The sequence below is a fragment of the Ambystoma mexicanum genome, chromosome 9 (genome assembly GCF_040938575.1).
Source record: "Ambystoma mexicanum isolate Mex_15411 chromosome 9, UKY_AmexF1_1, whole genome shotgun sequence".
Classification (NCBI taxonomy): Eukaryota; Metazoa; Chordata; class Amphibia; order Caudata; family Ambystomatidae; genus Ambystoma; species Ambystoma mexicanum.
Window position 1 is genome coordinate 336,757,471 of NC_090931.1, and position 20,513 is coordinate 336,777,983.

At 48.8% G+C, this 20,513-nt stretch overlaps 1 protein-coding gene across 7 annotated transcripts in view; it reads right to left on the reverse strand.

The window, feature by feature from the left end:
- TAF1D (TATA-box binding protein associated factor, RNA polymerase I subunit D) overlaps nucleotides 1-20,513 on the reverse strand; it is a 531,982-nt gene that overhangs the window by 438,524 nt on the left and 72,945 nt on the right. The gene's annotated exons all lie outside the window — the stretch shown is intronic.

Consider the following 20,513-nt stretch of genomic DNA (forward strand, 5'->3'; position numbering starts at 1 on the left):
ATTTCCCTGTTCTCTTCCTTTTTGGTCATCTACCTTGAAACAATAGGGCTGCATGTCTAAGAACCAGCGCATGACCCGTGCATTCGTGCCTTTGCAGAGGCTCATCCATGTTAATGGAGAGTGATCTGTGACCGATCTAAATTGCCGGTGAGGTACAAAAAGGTATGACACTGCCCACTTAATAGCTAAGGCCTCTAATTCCACAGTGGCATCATTTTTTCCATCGGGTGTAGTTTTCTACTTATGTAAAGAATAGGGTGTTCACTGTCATCGTGATCTTGTGAAAGAACAGCCCCCAACCCAGCACATGAAGCGGCAGTCTGTAAAATGAACTCTGTTGAAATCTGCCACCACCTTCAAAACAGGTTCACTACACAGAATATTCTTGAGTTTGTCAAAACAGTTTGTCCTCGTCTTTCCATTTTATCTTTGGGGTTCTACATTCTTAAGTTGATCAGTGAGGCAAAATGTGATGGAAGAATAACTACGGATGAATCGTCTATAATACCCCACTATGCCCAAAGAGGCTCTTAGATCTTTCTTGGTTCTGGACACTGGAATTTCTTGGCCAGCCTTTACCTCCTCACAATGGGGTTGAACCAGCCCGTTGCCAATGAAAAATGCAAGATACTGGACGGCTGACTGTGCCAAATGAAATTCTTTCAGATTCCCTGCAAGCTCGGCTTTTCTCAAGGCTCTGGTAACTAGGTATAGGTGGTGCAGATGTTCCTCTTGTGTTCTACTATGAATGATATCATCGATATAAGTCCCACAGAAAGAGGAGTAAGGCGTGAGGACTTGGTCCATTAACCTTTGAAAGCTAGCCAGGGCTCCAGGTAGTCCAAAAGGTAATAGTTTGAACTGAAATAGTCCAATGGGGTTGGAGAAGAACAAGTTACTTACCCCTGGTAAAGTTCTTTCGACTGGATGTTCCTCCAACATATTCCTCATCTTTGACATGTAGTGTCCACAGCTCGGCTGCATTGGACATTTTTTCAGCAGAGGGCAGGCCGCCCTGCGTTGAGTCGAAGTCCCTCGAAGGCCTCCGTCGAGGGTGAGATCGGATGCTATAAGTAGCATGCACGGTGCCCATAGCCCCAGCTCTTGTTTCCCCGATCCCCTCCTTGTGTAGCACAAGTGGCCACAAATCGGGCCTGACCATACAGCCTTTTTGGAACGAAAGCTGTAATAGCATGGGAAATTCTACAGCGGGGTAGGTTGGGAGGGCGATGAGGAATACGTTGGAGAACATCCAGTCAAAAGAACGTTACCAGGGGTAAGTAACTAGTCCTTCGAATGGATTGTGTCCTCCAACATATTCTTCATCTTTGACTGACTCCCAAAGCAGTATCCGGAATAGGAGGAGGGTGCAGAATTTAGCAAGAATGGAAATTAAAAAGGCAGAATAAAGGACGGCCTTACCAAACGCCACACCTTGAGCATGGGAAGTATCCAGGGAATAATGCTTGGTAAACGTGTGTATCGAAGACCATGTTGCAGCATCACATATGTTCTTTACAGGGCTGTTGACGTAGCCATACCTCTACTAAACGCGCACGCAAGCCCTCTGGAGAGACCTTGGCCACCAAAGTAAAGCACTTGGAAATAGTGAGGATGATCCACCTAGACATGGTCTGTTTAGAGACCGCCTGGCCTAGTTTGTGCCAGGTATACCCCACAAAGAGCTGGTCATCCACTCTCACCTTGGACATTATGGAAATATAAAAGCTCTCCTAGGGTCCAACCTATGAAGCCTCTCCTCTTCCTTACTAGGATTCAGAGGAGGATAGAAGGCAGGTAGCACAATTTTCTGACTCAAATGAAAGTCTGAAACTACCTAGGGTAGAAAGGAGGGTCTGACTCAACACAACCCTGTCCTTGTGGAACACAGTCATTCGCTCACTCTTCTTGCAGATGCAAGAGCAACCAACAGAACAGTCTGTCTTAAAGGTTAACAACCTCAATGGGCATGAGTGCAATGGTTCAAATGGAGCACCCATCAGAAACTTAAAGACCAAGTTAGGGTCCCAAAACCGGAACCTGAAATGGTGAAGGCGGGAACACATTTGTGAGCCCCTTCAGAAATTGAGTAACCTAAGGGATCTTAAAATAAGAGCATTCCTCGGATGAGCACTTAAAGATTAAGAGCGCTGCTAGGTAACCTTTAATGGTCCCCAACTGAAGACCCTTGTGGGGTAAAGAAAGCGAAAAGGACAGAACATCCGGAGTTGAACACTGAAAAGGATTAACATTCCTTTCGCTGCACCAGTCGCAGAACTTATTGCAACAGCAACGGTACAGAGACTTTGATTGCTGGCCGTCAGGCCGAAAGCAACACCTCCATTACGTCATTCGGGAGGTGCCAGTCCTTGTATCTCAACCTTTCAGAACCATGCGTGAAGGTAGAGAGGCTTGACCCCTGAACGTATTCTCTCTTTGAGGAAGACGCATCGGAGGATAGATGGACATTTCCAGAAGATCCGGGTACCACGATCTCTTGGCCCAATCCGGAGCAACTAGAATCATGCGGGACCCGAATCGTCTTAACCTCCTGAGAACTTGAGGAATGACGGGGACTGAAGGAAACGTGTACACTAGCAGGAATTCCCAATCCACCACGAATGTCTCTCCTAGAGCTCCTCTCTGGAGGAAAATCCCTTGAGCAATACTGCTTGCACTTCCGGTTGGCACCAGTCGCAAACAGATCCACTTGCGGGGGTCCACAAAGGGCCAAGACCTCTTGAAGGACTTCCTGAGCTATTTCCCACTCGTGGGAGACTGCGCTCTGACTGCTCAGAGCATCTGCCACCATATTCTCCTCTCCGGCCAGAATAACTGCTGCTAAGGAGATTCCTTCTTGAATTGCCCAGAACCAGAGCTGCATCGCCTCTCTGCACAGTGGTAGCGACCCTACACCTCTTGTTGAGGTAATGCATGGCCACCACGTTGTCCGTCATTATCATGACATTCTTCCCCTGTACAGACAGCAGAAAAGCCTTTAGTGCTAGCGTGATCGCTCTCGGCTCCAAAAGATTGATGTGCAGTTTGGACTCTGATGGAGACCAACAACCACTGATGGTCAGATCGTTGGCATGAGCACCCCACCCTGTGAGGGAAGCATCCATCACTACGGGCACCTCCGGCCATGGTTGCCAAAAAGGTTCTCACTTCATTAGGTTTTCCTCGCAGGCCCACCACAGAAGAGCCTGAGATACCCCGACCTGTCATGATGCCTACCTCCAAGGTGCCAGACAAGACCCAGCTACCCCAGAAGCAGACATGTCTTCAAGGGAAGTCACAACAGCCTCAAGTAGGGGCTCTTTGGACTCAGTCCTGGCACCTTTGGCGCCTGGCTCATATCGGGCCACAGTCCTGGCGCCATAGGCGCCAGGCTCATAAAAGGGGACTTTGTGTTAAAGGTGCTTAGTGTTAACTTACCTGATGCAGACCATGCTGCAACATCCAGGCCTTCTGAGGCCTGAATGGGACTACTTTATCTTTGGAACTACTTAACCACACGGGTGTGGTCAGGGGAGGAATACATACCTGAGAGGAAGGATACATACCTGGAACTACTTTGAAGGCTATTTAAGCCACGCCCAAGCAGCAACTCACGCTTCGCGTTGTCCTGCATCTAGCAGCTGGACGCTCACAGTGTTTGCTCCTGCCACTCCTGCCAGCATCCTGGAACACCTGCAAAGAGAGAAGAGAAGAGAAAAGGGTAAAGAAGAGTCCTTACCTGCTAAATCCGCATTCCGGAGACATCTCGCCGACGGTCCTGAAAAGGAAGACATCCATTTAAAAGCACATTGCATCGATCGCTGCAGCGCCGCATCTCACTCACCTGTACAAAGTACCACCACGTTCTACGGCGACATCTGGACTCGCAGCCACATCACCGCGCCTAGGGAGAAAAAGACAAGAATAAAGGTGAGATGGGAAAGAAAACAAGGAAACCTTAATTTCCATTACAAAGCTTACCTGTTGGGTTATTCCAACTTCATTTCGGGTCGGTGCCGCATCCTGGCATTTCCGGACCCCGGTCCCTATGGGGAAAAAAGACATCAGCGTTAGTGGGCGCATGAAAAGACATTACCCAAACGCCCATTAAAGACTTACCCGATTTCTTCTGGATTGAGCTTCGTTTCGGGTCGGTGCCGCATCCAGGCATTTCCGGGCCCCGGCCCCTATGGGGAAAAAAGACATCAGCGTTAGTGAGCGCATTGATACAAGGACACAGAGAACTCTCATCAAGCTCACCAGAGTCTCATTCTTCGGTTCCACAGCTCTTCTCGGAATAGTTTCCGCACCTGAAAAAGAGACAACGAACAATTATTATCGCGGAATCATACTCATTAACAGAATCCTTACGGTACTATATCGGGAAAACAAAACTTGAACCCTCTACAATCAAAATCCCAGTGAAGTAACTGGATACAACGCGCCCCTGCATGAGAAGCAGGATGGAGAGCTCAACCTTTCAAACCCTAAGGTGAGACTTCACGTGGGGGTCGCAGGAGGGTTTCGTAGAGGGGGTGAGAAGGGAGCGGGAGGCTTATACTTTCTCCCGCAGATTGTTACTACTCCCTTTTGACATACAGAAAGATATTCCTGCGAGCCAGACAAGCCAGATTCGAAGGTCCGGTCCAGTCCATCTTCCGGGTCCTGCGCTTCACCATAGAAGAAGCAACAACACTCCAAACCAGACCTGCGCCTCCGTGGGAGTCAGGTGAGCGTAACACGACCGGAACCTGAAGGTGATCAGACATCCTGCCTGAGAATTGTGACCATTGAGTCCCAAGTGCCCATTGAAGGGACCTCATTCTCAGACGGGCCTCTGGCACCAGAAAAATGCAGGATGCCATGAGGCCGAGCAACCTCAAGAAGTCAAAGGCCGTAAGACTCTGGGCAGTCTGAAACCGGTTTACCATCTGGAGAATGTTGTGAGCCCTCACCTTGGGTGGCGAGCACTTCCAAGGGCATGTCTAAGACAGCCCCGATGTACTGGAGCCGTTAGGAAGGTGTCAAATGGGACTTCTTGAAATTGAGGGAGAAGCCCAGTCTGTGAAGGAAGTGACGGGTAACGTTGAGATAATCCAAGGCTTGCTCGGGAGAATGTGCCCTGATCAGCCAAAAGTCCAGGTAAGGGTAGACGTGAATCTCCCCTCTCCTGGGATGTGCTGCCACCACCACCATCAGTATGCTGAAGACCCTCGGGCGGAGGTCAACCCGAATGGCAGGACACAAAACTGATCGGCATATGAAAATAAGCATCCTGAAGGTCCAATGACACCAACCAATCCTGAAGTTGGAGGGCCTGAAGGGTCTGAGAAAGAGTTACCATCTTGAATTTGTCCTTCCCTGAGGAACTTGTTCAAGCATCTCAAATCTAAGATGGGTCTCAGTCCTCCGTCCTTCTTGGGAATCAAAAAATAAGGGGAATACCAGCCCTTGTTCCTCTCCGCTACAGGTTCTATAGCGCCTTTCTCTAACAGGGTCAATATTTCCTGCACAAGGAGCAGATCTGGAACCCTCCTGGTGGATTGTCTTGAGGCTTCCGTAAAAAAGGAAGGCAGTACCCGTGGGCAATTGTTTCCAGAGCCCAAGCATCCGAAGTAATAACTCGCCATTCTACCAGATGCTGCGACAGTCTGCACCCCCACCAGGGAACTGTGACCGAAGGCCTCAGAGCGGTTTTGAAGAAGCAGAGCCTGATGGCAGAGGCTGCTGCTTGAGCGGCTTTGGCACCTCTACCTCGTCATCACGTGGAAACTTACGTTGGCCTCTTTGACTGGCCATTCCTCTCGCCCTTCCAAATGAGGAGTAGTAACGAAAGGATCTACCCCTCCATTGCTGTCTGCTAGGACGAAAAGGCTGAGGCTGCCTAAAAGCGGCACCCAAAGATTTGGCAGCCGTCTTAGAGGTCTGCAGCTTCTCAAGGCTCTCATCAGCCTTGCTGCAAAAAAGGTGAGACGCGTCAAATGGCATGTTCAGAGGTCTAGCCTGCGCATCCGGTGCAAAACTCGATTTCTGCAACCACGCAAATCTGCTTATTACGGTGCTCGTAGCCATGGACCTGCTGACACCGTCAGCAACATCCAACCCAGACTGAAGGGATTCACGGGTCTTCCTGGCCGTCCTTAACAAAAGCCAGAAAGCCCTCCCTCTCTTCCCCTTTGGGAATATGCTCAGCCGCCATAGAGATGCAATCCCACAGAGTATATGAAAATCTTGCCAAGGCACAAGAGGAGTTGGCTGCCTTCAACGCCATACTCCCAGCTGAAAATAACTTGCACGCCCATCCATCCACGCGCTTATCGTCCCTATCCGGAGGGATGGTAGGGAACGCAGCCTGCTTCGAGGTAGCCGTGGCTGCCTGGAAGACCAGAATCTCAGAAGTGGGGTGAGATGACAGATAGCCGGGGTCACTACTGGAGGAGCGGTATTTTCTCGTCAAAGACTTGTTCAGCACCGGATTAGTCTGCAGGGTTTCCCAATTCTTTGCTACCCTGTTCTGCAGAGCTACATGAAATGGCAATATGGGATCTGTTGGAGGGCCCTGATACAAAATGTCTGTAAGATCATCCTGATCATAGGGGGTAGCAGACCTGGACCAGCCCAAATAAGCCACAACTTTCGACATAAGGCGTCAGTAAGGGGATTCTGTATGCTCACCAGGGTCTGGTCTGCCGAACTCCAGCTCCGGAGAAGTGTCAATACCACTGGCATTATGCAAGGTATCACAAAGATCTTGCATCCTACTCTCCTCCGAGATGAGGCATTCTAGCACATTAGGGGTCCCAAACTGGAGATCAAAGGAGCCTCACCGTCATCAGACTGTTCTTCCTCCTCTTTCTTCGGCAGTGGGGTACACCGTTTCTCAGCCAGAGGCTTCGAAGTCGATGACTTTGACACTGTCTTTTTAGGAGGATCCACCGGTACCAGGGGCTGCACCGGCAATTTGGCACCGACGGCACTGATAGTGTCGACAACAGCGCCGAAGGCATCAAAGGCTTGATCGGGGTGGAGGACCCGACCGGCACTATCGACTGGCGTGGCGCCGACTGTTTAGACGGTTTCGGTGGAGACGAAGACCGTGACCTCGCATAACGTCTCGATCGATCCTTAGCAACCTTGTCCGGACAAGGCCTAGAAGGCTCTCGATGAGGATCGTGCCATTTACCCGGACTCGAGAGCGTGTGAGTATCCGGCCAAAGACCGTTACCTGCCGGCTTCAACAGAGGGTGCGCACGTGGCCTTGCCCTGCTTTTCGAAAATCCGAAGCATTTCCACGCGGAAAGCTTCCCACTCAGCGGGCGTCGAATGTTTGGATAGACAACTCACCCTCTCGGGGGAGGCGCTTGAAGAAGACTAGGAAGGCGACCGGAGGTGCCTTTTCCTTGAGCGCTTCGACGAGGCGGACAAGTGGCGGGAACCACTCCTGGACCTTGAACGCTTCACCTATTTCCTCAGAGGAGAGTCACCTCTCGACTCATCGGTCGAAGACCCAGCAGGTCGGGGCTTGGACACCTTGCCTACCTTGAGTTTCCCCTTTTGTTCCTGCAAGGCCTTTCCAGTCATCGACTGGCACTTGGAGCAAGTATCCGTGTCATTGTCCCCGCCAAGGCACCACAGGCAGACACAATGGTGATCCGTGACGGAAATCTTGGATCCGCAGTCCAGGCAATTCTTAAACCCAGACTGAGGTGTCAGGGTGGAAGACATATTGAAGAACTTCACAGCAAATACTAGACAGTACGAGGCGTGCCAAGTTTCACAAAGCAAACATATTTGCGGAAAAAACGGAACTGAGGCTATGGGCGCTGTGCGTTCTACTTATAACATCCGATGACATCACCCTCGACGGAGGCCTTCGAGGGACATCGACCAGACGCCATCAACGCCCTCTGCTGTAAAATCTCCGAAGCAGCCGAGCTGTGGACACTACATGTCAAAGACGAGGAATACGTTGGAGGAACAACAAGTCAAAAGCGTCATCGCATCAATCATGGAGAGGAAAACTGCAGCTTCAAATTGATCAATTTGATCATCTATCCTTGGCAAAGGCTAACTTCCAAATTGGGAAACTGTGTTCACTTTCCTGAAATTAATGCAGAATCTCCACGATTGGAGAGCACCAGGGACTCAGAGGGTTCAATGATATCTGATCTTAGCATATTCTCCACCTCCTCCAACTATTTCCTTTTTACATTCTAGTATCTGGTAGGGTTTTAAATGGACCACTTTCCCGGGGGGCGTACAGATTTAGTGAAACACCCCCTTTACCCTTCCTAGCTTAGATCTAAAAACATTGGGAAATTGTTCTGGTGGGTCTAACAGGTTGTCTCTTCGATTTTGAGGCAGATGGGAAGGAATCAATATCTTTATCTGGTTCTTCAGACAATAAACCTGTTAAGACAACTGTAGTGTTCTCAACGGGATCCTCTCTCCACTCCTTGGGGAGATTTACGGGATAGATATGGATCTAATTCTTCTATCCTTTTGGGAGTCTCAATAGTTACATGTCCCTTTTTGTTCTATCACCTTATAAGGACTGTACAATTTGGACATGATATTTTCAGATGACGGAAGGAGAACAAGAACATTTTGTCCAATGTAAAACGACATAAGCAAAGTTTTCTTATGGTAGGTTGATTTTCTTGGGCCTTAACCATGTGAGCTTGAACAACAGTTCTGACAGTAGCCATATGTTCCTTTAAACGTTGGGCAGTTTGGGAAAGGGGCATGGGGGCTTTCTCCCGATCTTCCCAAGTCTCCCGTAACAGGTCAAGGGCATCACTCTCGGCCATGTAACAACTCGAATGGAGAAACTCTTGTTGAGGGGTGTTTTCCGGACAGCAAAAAGGGCCCAAGGTTTTTCAGTTTTTGCCATCTGCCTCTACTAAATTCTTTAGGATACGTTTCATGGTTTTATTGAACCCTTCAGTTTGTGGATGATGAGAGTTTTCATGCAGAATTTCCTTCACCTCTGCCATGAGTTGACGCATTAAGGATGTTCCCTGGTCCGTTAGGATCTCCTTCGGGAGCCTGACTCGTGAGAAAATGGAATAAAATATTTATGGATTTGTTGGGTCGTATTAGTGCATAATGGGAATGCTCCAGGATATAGAGTTGCATAATCCACAATTACCAATATATATCTATTCCTCAGTTTTGATGATTCAAGGGGCCCAGCTAGGTCCATGCGTATGTGGGAAAAGGTCACGTCAATTATTGGCAAAGGCTGCAATGAAGCTGGAGGGGGCATCTGAAAGCTGGACTTTTGGCATAGGGCACAAGTAAACAACGTTTTTCACATCTGCATAAATTCCTGGCTAATAGAAATGGCTTAATATCTGTGCCTTTGTCTTGGCTGTTCCTAAGTGACCACTTGTTAAATGGGAGTGAGCAATTTCTAATACCGCCCTTTTGTGGCTTTTGGGAACCATTATCTGAGTTCTGGGTGTACCATCGGGACTAAGGTCACCCCTGTAGAGTAATCCAGCCTTTAGAAGACAATAAATAGACCCCCTTTTTCTCTGCCCTCATGTAATGCATGAAGGAAAGCTTCTGCAAGCAAGCGATCATGCCTTTGGGCAAATGCAAGGTCTGGAATAATCTCGGCTTCCTCCCCAAGGTCTTTAGTTGGTATTGCTTCTGATGTAGTTGGGCGATCTGCATCTGCTGCTCCAAAGCCTTTGCTCATCCTTTCAGTTTTATCAGAGGTTTGACTTCCTCTGCTTTGGGAAACAATCCCCTCTCCAGGATCCTCTGGGCTATCCTTTCTTTACTTGATATGCCTCCTTCCCATTGTTCTGCATCAAGATATTTATGTCACCTCTAAAGTCAGGTTCCATGACGCCTGCTAATACATCCAGGCCGAATCGTCAAGCTAGGCCTGACTTAAAGTCTGAAGTAAGTTCCTGATGGGGGTATGGGGTATTAAGACCAAGTCACTTGGTATTAAGACCAGATTTCCAGGCTGCATTAACTCCCCCTGCTACTACACAAATAAAATCCTATGGTTTACTATGTTTTTCAAACTTGAGGGTCCCCCAGTTTGTGTCAACTGAGGCCGATCCCTCTCCGGACACCATATGTGACGAGTCAGGAATGAAACTCTTGACACAAGAGCTTCATGGTTTTGGTCAAAGACTTTTATTAAAATGGCAGGCTTGTCAGTGGATGGAATTTGGGAGATGGCAATAATGTGTGCTGGTTCACTCCTTGCACCTTTGCAACCATCTGTACGTTCAGTTATCAACTTCTCCAAAGCCCTGTCAATGGCTGATGCATAAGAGTCTGCTGTGTCATGGTTGCGTCTCCTTTCAAGGTTTTTTTGCAAAGTTATATAGGGTTCCAGTAGAATGTTTTGACGTGGCTTCTACAATGCATAACCTTGTATCACCTCAACACAAATCTCATCTTTGGAAGTGACCAGTTTGCAGGACTTAGCGAGGTGTCAAACATGTGCATGGAAAGCATTGAGGGAAATCACCAGGTCATTGATTGGATCGGAGTGGGTGGCCTTTCTCAAAGTTCCGGTTGACCAGAGATTGAAACTGCACTGTCGGGGATATTGCATGGGGCATAATCCTCATTAGGGCAGATGTTTGTAGGTAGGTCAAAGAGGTCATGGATGTCATTACCAAAAAGATGGATAAGGGGGAGTGGCTTTGAAAAAGATGTTTAGCATACTCAGCCTTCGGGCACACATGGGACAGCATCTGCTCTCTGGAAAAGTGGGCAGACGCAGTGCACCCGCGTGTTCCTTGCACCCTGCCTAAATGACCACTTACTTAGCAAAGTTAGTATGCTAATTCTGCAGGCTGAGAATGCCTTATTATGCATTAGGGGCTGGTAATACCCTTAATTGCAGGCCCAACAAGCTTGTTTGGACCCGTGTTTCTTTGGGGGTCTATGTGGGACAGTTTGAGGACTACTTGTGCAGCTAGAAGTTTTTACCAGTTTTACTGAACAAAAAGCTCTCTTAAGTATGCCACAAACAGCCCGTCACCAAAGAATGAATTGTCATTTGCGACTGTGGCCCCCTTTTTCCGTTGGTGCCGGAGCCAATTGTATGCCCCACTGCAATCCTACATCTCTGTCAGAGTGCCTCATCAAGGTGTGTGTGGGAAGGGGGGTGGGGTGGCATGTCACTTGAAAAAATGAAAATGTCCCGACGCCCTTGTACATACACCAAGTCCCATCACTTCTGAGACCCGCAGCGGCAGGGCCCCATCCTCCCTTAAATAATAAACATCCCTAGCACGTTGATGCATTTCACTCTGCAATGTCTTAAACTGACAAGGCAGCTATTGTGCCAACCCCAGAGCCATCCCAATATGCTCATCCGCGTACCTGCCAACAACCCCAAAAATAGTACTAATGCCCCATAGCACATACAATTTAAGTCTTAGAATAATGAGTTCACCATTCATGATACTAGAGACAGATAGATGGACCATCCGGCTTGCAATATACAGGGACAATTGTCTGCACCCTCAAGTTCTAGCACAAGCAGTTCCCCAACGTTTAAAATATTCTATATTAAATAGTGGTAGGAGTGGGGCAAATGGGTGAAAGGGGCAGGGAACGGGGTGCCACGGTGAGGCAGAAATGGAGCCCTCCCCAACGGGTGAGGGGGTGTCGAGGCCAGAGTCGAGTGGTGGGGGTACTGACCAAGGGTGAGAAAACGTGGCAAACGTAGGAAGGAAGACTGGTAAGAGAAGAGATGAAAATCGGGATACTCACCAAAGGGGGGTGCTCGGCCGTCTGCCTTTCCTAATTGCAGAGTTGAGACTTGTTTAGGAGCAGCATATAAACGTTGTGTTCATAAAATGCCATATGTTAACACTGCACAGTGGAGCAAAAAGCGACCAGGTGCAGCGTTTTCCCACAGATAGGAAGATCCACAGGCGCTCTGGCCTTTATCCGGCAGCATTACAGGAAGGATCACCCGGCCGCACAGGCTAAATGCGAGTCCCGCCAAGCAAAGCGAAACAGGAAGTGGAAAGCACTGGAGGACATGTAAATTAGGCAAACAGAAGAAGCAGCAGCACAGCGAGAGGTGGGTGATGTGGTGGTTCCTCCCTCAGAGCGTTGCTCGATTACAGGTGGTGAGCTGGAAGTCACAGCCTCGCTCTTGTGGTAGATATGTTGCTGCCTTCAGGACACCCCAGTTCCGCAGAACCAAGTACACGCTGCCGTGGCTTAATGGCCTCTGTCGTAGTTTAAACAAAAAAAATGAAAGTGAAGCTGCAGTAGCCAATCGGCTGCAACTGCAACTAGCAGCTGTCGCATAGTGCGCTGTTCTGGGACTCTCCGCCAGGGTTAAGAAAATGTTAAATGTCATTGCTGGCAAACAATAATATTGCTAAAGCCGACGTACCTCTTCGCGAAACAAAATTAAGTTACATGTGAATGAGTCTTTATTAATAAGTTTCCTACTAAAAGCATGCAAAAGGTTTAAATTACCTACCAGACGTGCATTGTTCGATTAACATGACACATAGAATTTTTTTTAAAATGAATTTCATTTTATGTCAAGCTCGGATTATGCTTTCTCTCATCTTTACTTTCTCGAGCAACATAAAATAACAATACCAAACTGAACATAAAGCGAAAAACTACACATCCCAATGTAGTTTGAGTCTTTAGTAGTTCTCATTGTTATTGTGGTCCTTAACCCTTTAACTGCCAATGACCGCCCTCCCCCGGCCCCTCAGTGCCAAGCCCTTTTTCGGTATGTCGCCTTTGAATCCCTTGTAACTTTGTTACATATGATATCTCAGCCAAATTTGGCCCTTTTTCTTCCCACATGTAGGCGGTCATAACGCCACCAAGGAATCCTAGTTTGCTCTATGGGGGTAAGAGAAAATAACCAAAATGGGAGCAAATCTTGTGGTTTTTTTAGAAAATGCCAATCAAATGATGTCCAAAGAAGCTTGTGTTTTTTTCCTTGTAAGAGCTAGGACAAATGGTATGCAGTGCTGAATTCGCCATTTTCCATGCTTTCAAGAACAGGTTGAGTGGAAACCAACATTTTTTATAAGGTTACGATCAGTTTTGTGAGAGGTAGCCGATTTTGCCCTTTTTTTCCAATTGGACATGCGTGGATGGAAGAGGAGGGTAGGAAAGCTGAATGGGAAGACAGAAAGGCATACATTTGTGAAAAGAAGACAAAATTCCAAGTTTAGGAAGGGGTGATTTGTGCAGGTCAGGCAACAACTATGTAGGGAAAATTCCCATAGTTTGGGGGCAAATTGGAAAAATGACAGATATAAAAAGCTATGTGCTGTACATGGTTGAATCTGTAAGGTAGTGGCTTCTGTGAATATTGAGGAAAGCAATGCCCTGCTACATTACCCCGACTCTTCCAGTTAGGAAATCACACATTTTTCTAATGTTTCACAAAACAAGCAATACCACAAGCCAAAAACTGAGCCATGGTACACAGGATTTTCATGCCGACGGCCTAAACAGACATACTTAGCATGTGTAAGTAAGAAAAACTAATTTGGTGAGGAATTGCAAGCATACATTTGTTGTACATTTGTTGAAAGAGCACAGGCAAACCTTTAGAAGGGTAGGTGACTTGTGCAGGTTACAAAAGCGTCTAGTGCCTAAAGCAGCGACTAAATTTAGGTCACATTTGGGAAATGAAAGAGTTGTGTAACAAAGTGCAGCAGCAAATGGATGAAAACCAAGAGAAAACAACAAATGTCCTAGCTTCCCACATTCCTACAGGTGGCCCGACGAAAACGGTACCTCACATGTGTGGGTGCACCTACCTGGGCGCAAAGGGAAAAGGCTAAACCACTAGTAACCCCAAGTGTTTTTGGCAGAGCAGATTCTGCTGACATTTTTTGTGGACAACCTACAGATTTGGGCCTGGGGCGTCACAGCCACCAAGGAAAACAGGGAACCGTATGCATTTCCGAAAGGAAGACACCCGTGGGAATCCAGAGGTCGGACTTGCGCAAATCACCCCAGAATGTATTACCCACAAGCCCCGGCAAAGTCCGAAATTTATGAGAAAGAGAACACAATTTTCAGACATTTCCCACCGCCAAACCACCGAAACATGCCTCCAACACCACGTGTCCTACCTTCCCGCACCTACCTGGGCGCAAAGGGAAAAGACTAAACCACTGCTATCCCCCAAAGGGTTTGGGGAGAAAACCTACAGATTTGGGCATGGGGTGTCGCAGCTACCAATGAAAACAGGGAACCCCATGCATTTCCGAAAATAAGTCACCCGTGGGAATCCACAGAGGTCTGACGTGCGCGAATCGCCTTAGAACTTGTTAACCACAAGCCCTGGCTAGCCTGAAATTTAGGGGGGAAACACAATTTTCAGACATTTCTCACCTGGAAACTACTGAAACACGCCGCCAACAACATGTTCTACCTTCCCACATTCCCACAGGTGTGCGGATGAAAACAGTACCTCGCATGTGTGGGGTCACCTACCTGGGCAGAAAAGAAAAAGTCTCGACCGTCCACAAGTCCAACGGCAGTCCCAGGGAGCCCCGGAAGTGTCCCTGTCCGTTGCCCGAGTGAAATTCTGTAATGTTGCCTAGCCAGAGCTCGAGGATGGTCAGGGGTGAAGTCTCTGGCCTTGGCTGGCTGTCCCTCATGTGGGTCCACGTCCACAAATCCAGCTGCAGCTTCAGGGAGCCTCGGCAGGCTCCCTGTCCTTTCCCAGAGGGAGAAGGTGTAACGCAACCCAGCTAGAGCTCAAGGATGGTCTGGGGTGATGGCCCAGGCCTTGGGCACCCGTCTCCCATGTGGGTTGACCATCCCAAAGCCCAGCCTGGAGCTCTGGCTGGGCTGTGTTACAGCTTTTCCCTCCGGTGAAGAATGGGGACCCTGCCGGGGCTACCCGCAACTGCTGCAGGACTTGGGGACGGTCGACCCACATGGGAGACAGGTGCCCAAGGCCAGGGACATGACCCCAGACCATCCTGGTGCTCTGGCTGGCCTGCGTTACAACTTCTCCCTGCAGGAAAGGACGGGGAATGTGCAGGCCTCCCTGGAACCACTGCTGGGCTTGGAGATGTTCAACCCACATGGGAGTCAGCCGCCCAAAGCCGTGGACATCACCCCTGACCATCCTGGAGCTCTGGCTGGCCTGCATTACAGCTTCTCCCTGCAGCAAAGGACAGGGACCCTGCCGGGGGCTCCCTGGAACCGCTGCTGGGCATGGGGACGGTCACACCACATGGGAGACAGCCGTCCAAGGCCAGGGACATCACCGCGACCATCCTGTGTTACAAAATTTCCCTCGGGGGAGAGAAGCGGACCCTGCCGGGGCTCCCTGGACCTGCCGCTGTGCTTGGGGATGGTACACCCACATGGGAGACAGGTGCCCAAGGCCGGAGACATCACCCCCGACCATCCTGGGAACACTGGCTGGGCTGTGTTACAGAATTACCCTCGGGAAAGGTCGAGACCCTGCTGGGGCACTCTGGGACTGCTGCTGTACTTCAGGATGTTCGACCCACATGGGAGACTACTGCCCAAGGCCGGGGACATCACCCCGACCATCCTGGTGCTCTGGCTGGCCTGTGTTACAGCTTCCCCCCACCAGGGAGCCCCTGCAGTGTACCAATACCTCCCCGGAGGGAAAAGTTGTAACACAGGCCAGCAAGAACTCCAAGACGGTTGGAGGTGATGTCCCCGGCCTTGGGTGGCTGTCTCCCATGTGGGTTGACCATCCCCAAGTGCAGCGGCAGTCGCAGAGAGCCCCGGCAGGGTCCCCATCCCTTCCGCTGAGGCCCAAGACTCCTGTGTTTCATTATCTGTGTACAACTCCCATAAAGCAGGTACAGAGAATGTCTAGCTCCAGTGAGGAAGGAAGAGCCCAGGTGAGCCAAAAGAGGACCCATGCCAGTATGGGGCAAGTCCTTCAGAAGGCTCGGGGAGCCAGTTTGAGATGATCGCATCAATTGGACATTATGGAGGACTGGCTGAAGTTCTTGCATGGTATGGAAGAACTCAGAGGGACAGATGGACATGGGAGATAGAAAGGGGGGAAAAAAGAGCTTGTAAAGCACGAGATGCCAAGACCCCCCCTAATCCCCACATCCTGAGACCACTGACCCAACAATCCTGACAGGGCGATCTGCCCGTTGGGCAATACCACCAGTGCGTTAAGGACAGAGACGTAGATCAATCCTCATAAAACTAGACCCTAAACTCAGTGAGTTAGCCGCGTCAGCGGCTAAAGGAAAACTATTTGGTGACTCCTTCATAAAAAGGAGCTAACAAAGTTTGATAATTCCTATGCCACCATCGATAAGGCACAAGCATCCCTGAAAAGGGTGTTTGGGAAACACATGTTTGGCCGGGCTGGCAGAGGAAGGGGCTGATCTGCCTGCCATTATACTTTCAACAGTTCATTTAATGACAGAAATCAGTGGAGGCAAGACAACTGAAAACTCAGCCCATTCTTCCCATGAAGAAAGAGGGCGAGGAAGGGCTGGAGGCAGACAGAGTATCAAAAACAGCTTAACACAAGTGGGAGCAGAAGGTGAGGCGCACAGTGTGAGAGAGAGTGCCTACAGTAGTCGGGAGGCTAGCGCAGTGCATTGAACACTGGTACGACATGCTTGGGTTATTCAGCCCAAGGTTTTCAGATAGACTATCATTCCAGGCCATTTCAAGAAAAGTAGCCAAACGAGATAATACATTGCACAGCGGACAGATCACTACTAGACGCAGAATTGGAGGGTCTAGTGTAGAAGGCCGCAATAGTGCGAACGACAATTTTGTCAGGGATCTTCGCAAGTAATATATTTCTAGTAAGAGGGAAGGACAAAATGAGGCCAGTTATACATTTAAGAGAGTTGAACAGCTTTGTGGTCTACAGATATTTCAAGATAGAGGGAATTCACCTCATAAGAGACATATTACAGCGAGGGGACTGGCTTTTCAGGATAGATCTCAGAAATGCATACCTGACCGTGCCATTTGCAGTAGAACAAAGGACATTTCTAAGATTCCGATGGAAGGAGCACATATGGGAATTCACATGTTTGCCCTTCGGGCTGGCGTCGGCCCTGTGGTGCTTTACAAAATTGATAATGCCTGTAGTGATGTATTTAAGAGAGCAGGGGATATGTCTGATCATTTACCTGTACGACATTTGCATAATGCGTCAAGACAAGTATTTGATCAAGAAGCAGGCAAAATCCACAACCGATCTGCTACTTAGGTTAGGGTTTTTGGTGAACTGGGAGAAATCCCTCCTCCAACCCAAACAGATCATGGACATTTTGGGGTCCATAGTGGACATGTCACAAGGGACACTGAACCTACCCCTACCAAAGGTAAATGACATAAAAAAACAAATATGGAATACTCCAACGAGAGAGATGATGTTGCTGTGGGAGATAGCCAGACTAGTGGGACGCTTGGCATCTTCAATCTAGGCGATTTTCCCAGGACCACTCCATTACAGAGCCCTTCAGAGATTAAAGATTCAACATCTCAGGGGAGGCGTATCTTACAAGCAAAAGGTACCCCTATCGCAGGAGGTGAAAGAAGAACTGGATTGGTGGCTACAGCACACGGAGGCATGGAACGGGAGAGCAATATTTTGCTTGTCGTCGGACCTAGCAATAGAGTCTGATGCCAGGAGATGGGGCTGGGGAGCCTGATGTGGAGATCTGTCGACAGGAGTCAGATGGTCAGAGAAGGAGTTGGATCTACACATCAACTGCCTAGAGCTTCTTGCAAGCTCGTTAGCAGTGAAATGCTGGACACAGGAGAGGGATCAATGTCGTATTCTCCTCAACATGGACAACGTGTCCGCAGTCAGACACGAACAGACTAGGCAGCACGAGATCCAGGATGTTGGTAGAAATGGCAAAGGATGTCTGGCACTTATGCCTCCAGAGAGGAGTGTCAGTGACGGCAGCGTACCTACCGGGTCGCCAGAACAAAGTAGCCAACTGGAAGTCCAGGTTCCTCAGAGATACCAGCGATTGGGAGCTGGACGAGAGAGTATTCCAAAAATTGATGACAAGATGGGGTCCATTTCAGAGAGACCTATTTGCATCGAGGTTGAACAGACAGATACCTAATTTTTTCAGCTGGAGACCAGATCCTGAGGCAGTGGCGACTGATGCATTTCTGCAGACTTAGGGCCTGTTCACTGAGAATGCATTCCCGCCATTTTCAATGACAGCGAGAGCGCTGGCCCAAGTGAGGAGACAACGGGTGTCCATAACTCTGATAAAGCCGGATTGGAGGAGCCAAGTATAGTTCCCAGATCTGCTAGAGATGACGTACGAGAATCTGATTGCTCTTTCGAAGCTCGACCTGATCATTCGGGACCCTACGGGGGACAGTCATGCCTTGGTAAAATCAGGCAGTCCTAGCGGTTTCATGTAATCATGTCCCTGCAAAAATATCTCCTGACAAAAAACTGCCAGTTTTTTGTGGAGACACCCCCGCAACTCCCAAATTATTATTATTTATTTTTTTACAAGGGGAGCAGGGGACATCCCCGAAACTCATCCCCATACATAATGTCACCATATATAATGCCGCCAATGGCTTTTGTAGGCGACATTATCTATGGGGACATTATTACCAGACAGGTTCTCAGCCTCATTGCGTAGGGGGATCCTGGGTTAGGACAGGACTATCAAGCGAGGCTTAACACATCGAGGAGTCCTGGGCTCCGGGGACCAGGAAGGCTTACAGGTCAGCATGGGCAAACTGGTATAGCTGGTGCATGGAGAGAAACGTTCATCTCGCTAGGACGGATGTAGTACATGTAGCAAATTTCTTAGCGCAGATGGCAGCACAGGGCAAAGCATACAGAACCATTAATACTGCCCGCTCAGCGATATCAGCGGGACACACACAGGTAAGACTAGTAGTCGGAGAACACCCGTTGATATGCAGACTGCTAATCAGACCTCCTACAGAAAAATATGACCAGCTGTGGGATGTAGAGTTTTGAGGATGTTCACAGCATGGCTGGACAACAGTGAATTATCCAGGAAAGAGCTGTAGAGGAGGTCCCAAATAAAGCCTGCACTCCAATCGTCCATTTTGAAGTTCCAGGAACGTTTACACCGAGATATGTGACGTATGATGAGCAAATAAACCAGCAGAGAGCCGCATAGGGCTCTGCCCAGTGCCCATCAGAAGAACAGCACCTATTGAAGTACTAATACCAAGAAAACCATGGACAGTAAGGTATCCATTAAGAAAACCCTACCAACAAATCAAACGAAATGAAGATTGCCTAAGTACAGTCCCGGAAGAAACCAAAAAGGTCTTAATGGAAGACAAATGGTGACGTCACAAGGACCCGGACTGACTTGCAGATAGAAGAAATGACAACCAGAGAATGGCACACAGAGACGAAACGCCATGAATGAGGATATCGTGAACCTAAAATGAAAGGACGATGTCGAAATGCAAAGAAGTTTAAAGCTGTAAGCAAGATGAAGATAGTCGACCAGTTTACACCTGTAAATATGCTTGGAACCGCAAGAAAGCTAAGAAAACAGTGCAGCTTGCTATGCTTATTAGAAGAATAGTGCGGCAAGCGCCATTATACATAATCTTTTACCTCAAACGAAGCACAGTATTATAAGTATATTTCTACTTTGCACAAAAAGCAGAATCAACCCAGGTTACTAAAGGCCAAATGAGAAACACGTGCCAGGAAAGCCAAGGTCATACTAATAAAAGAGGCGAACTGTAGCTGCATCTAATTGAAACTGAGAACAGAACATTGTCACGACCCATTCCCTTGAAACCCCCAGGCAGGCCCATGGACCAGGAGGGGCCTTGGTTCGGACCCCCAACAAGTTTAGGCATCCTTGGCCAAGGCCCTCATGGGGCCAGTCCTGGCGCCTTTGGCGCCAGGCTCATACTTACTGGGATTTGTGCTTGGTGCTGGGAAACTATTTTTTTAAATGCCAGCCAACATGGAGACATCCACATAGCTTGGCTCCTGAGAACCAAGCTGTGCAGTTTAGTGTTTTGGGTGTGTTAGCCTAGGGACTATTTTACCTGGACTATTTTCTTGAGGCTATTTAAACCACACCCGATTGGAAGAACACGCTTCGTGTTACTTTGCGATCCAGCAACGTGACGCTCACCGTGTCCTGCAGCATCTGCAATCCCCGGATGAACTGCACCTGAAAAGACAAAAGGACATCGTTCAAAGCAGCAGCTTACCTGAGATCCCACCATTAGCTGCCCACTGCTCCTGCGAACAGCATCCAAGGAACAGCGTGCTTCCCGGATCGCCGAACCTGCAAGAGTGAGAAAAGAGACATTAGATATTACATATGAGCCGGCAGCCTACCTCAGGTCACCCCTCGATCAGCACCGCTCTGGAACTTCTTGCTCCGGTGACCACCACAACCTGCGGGAGCAAAGACAACAGGTTAGCAAGGCAAGACATCATCATAGCACTGCGCAAGCACTCACCTACCGCATCAGGGCGCTCCCGAAACACGATCACCCGCCGGTGAGTC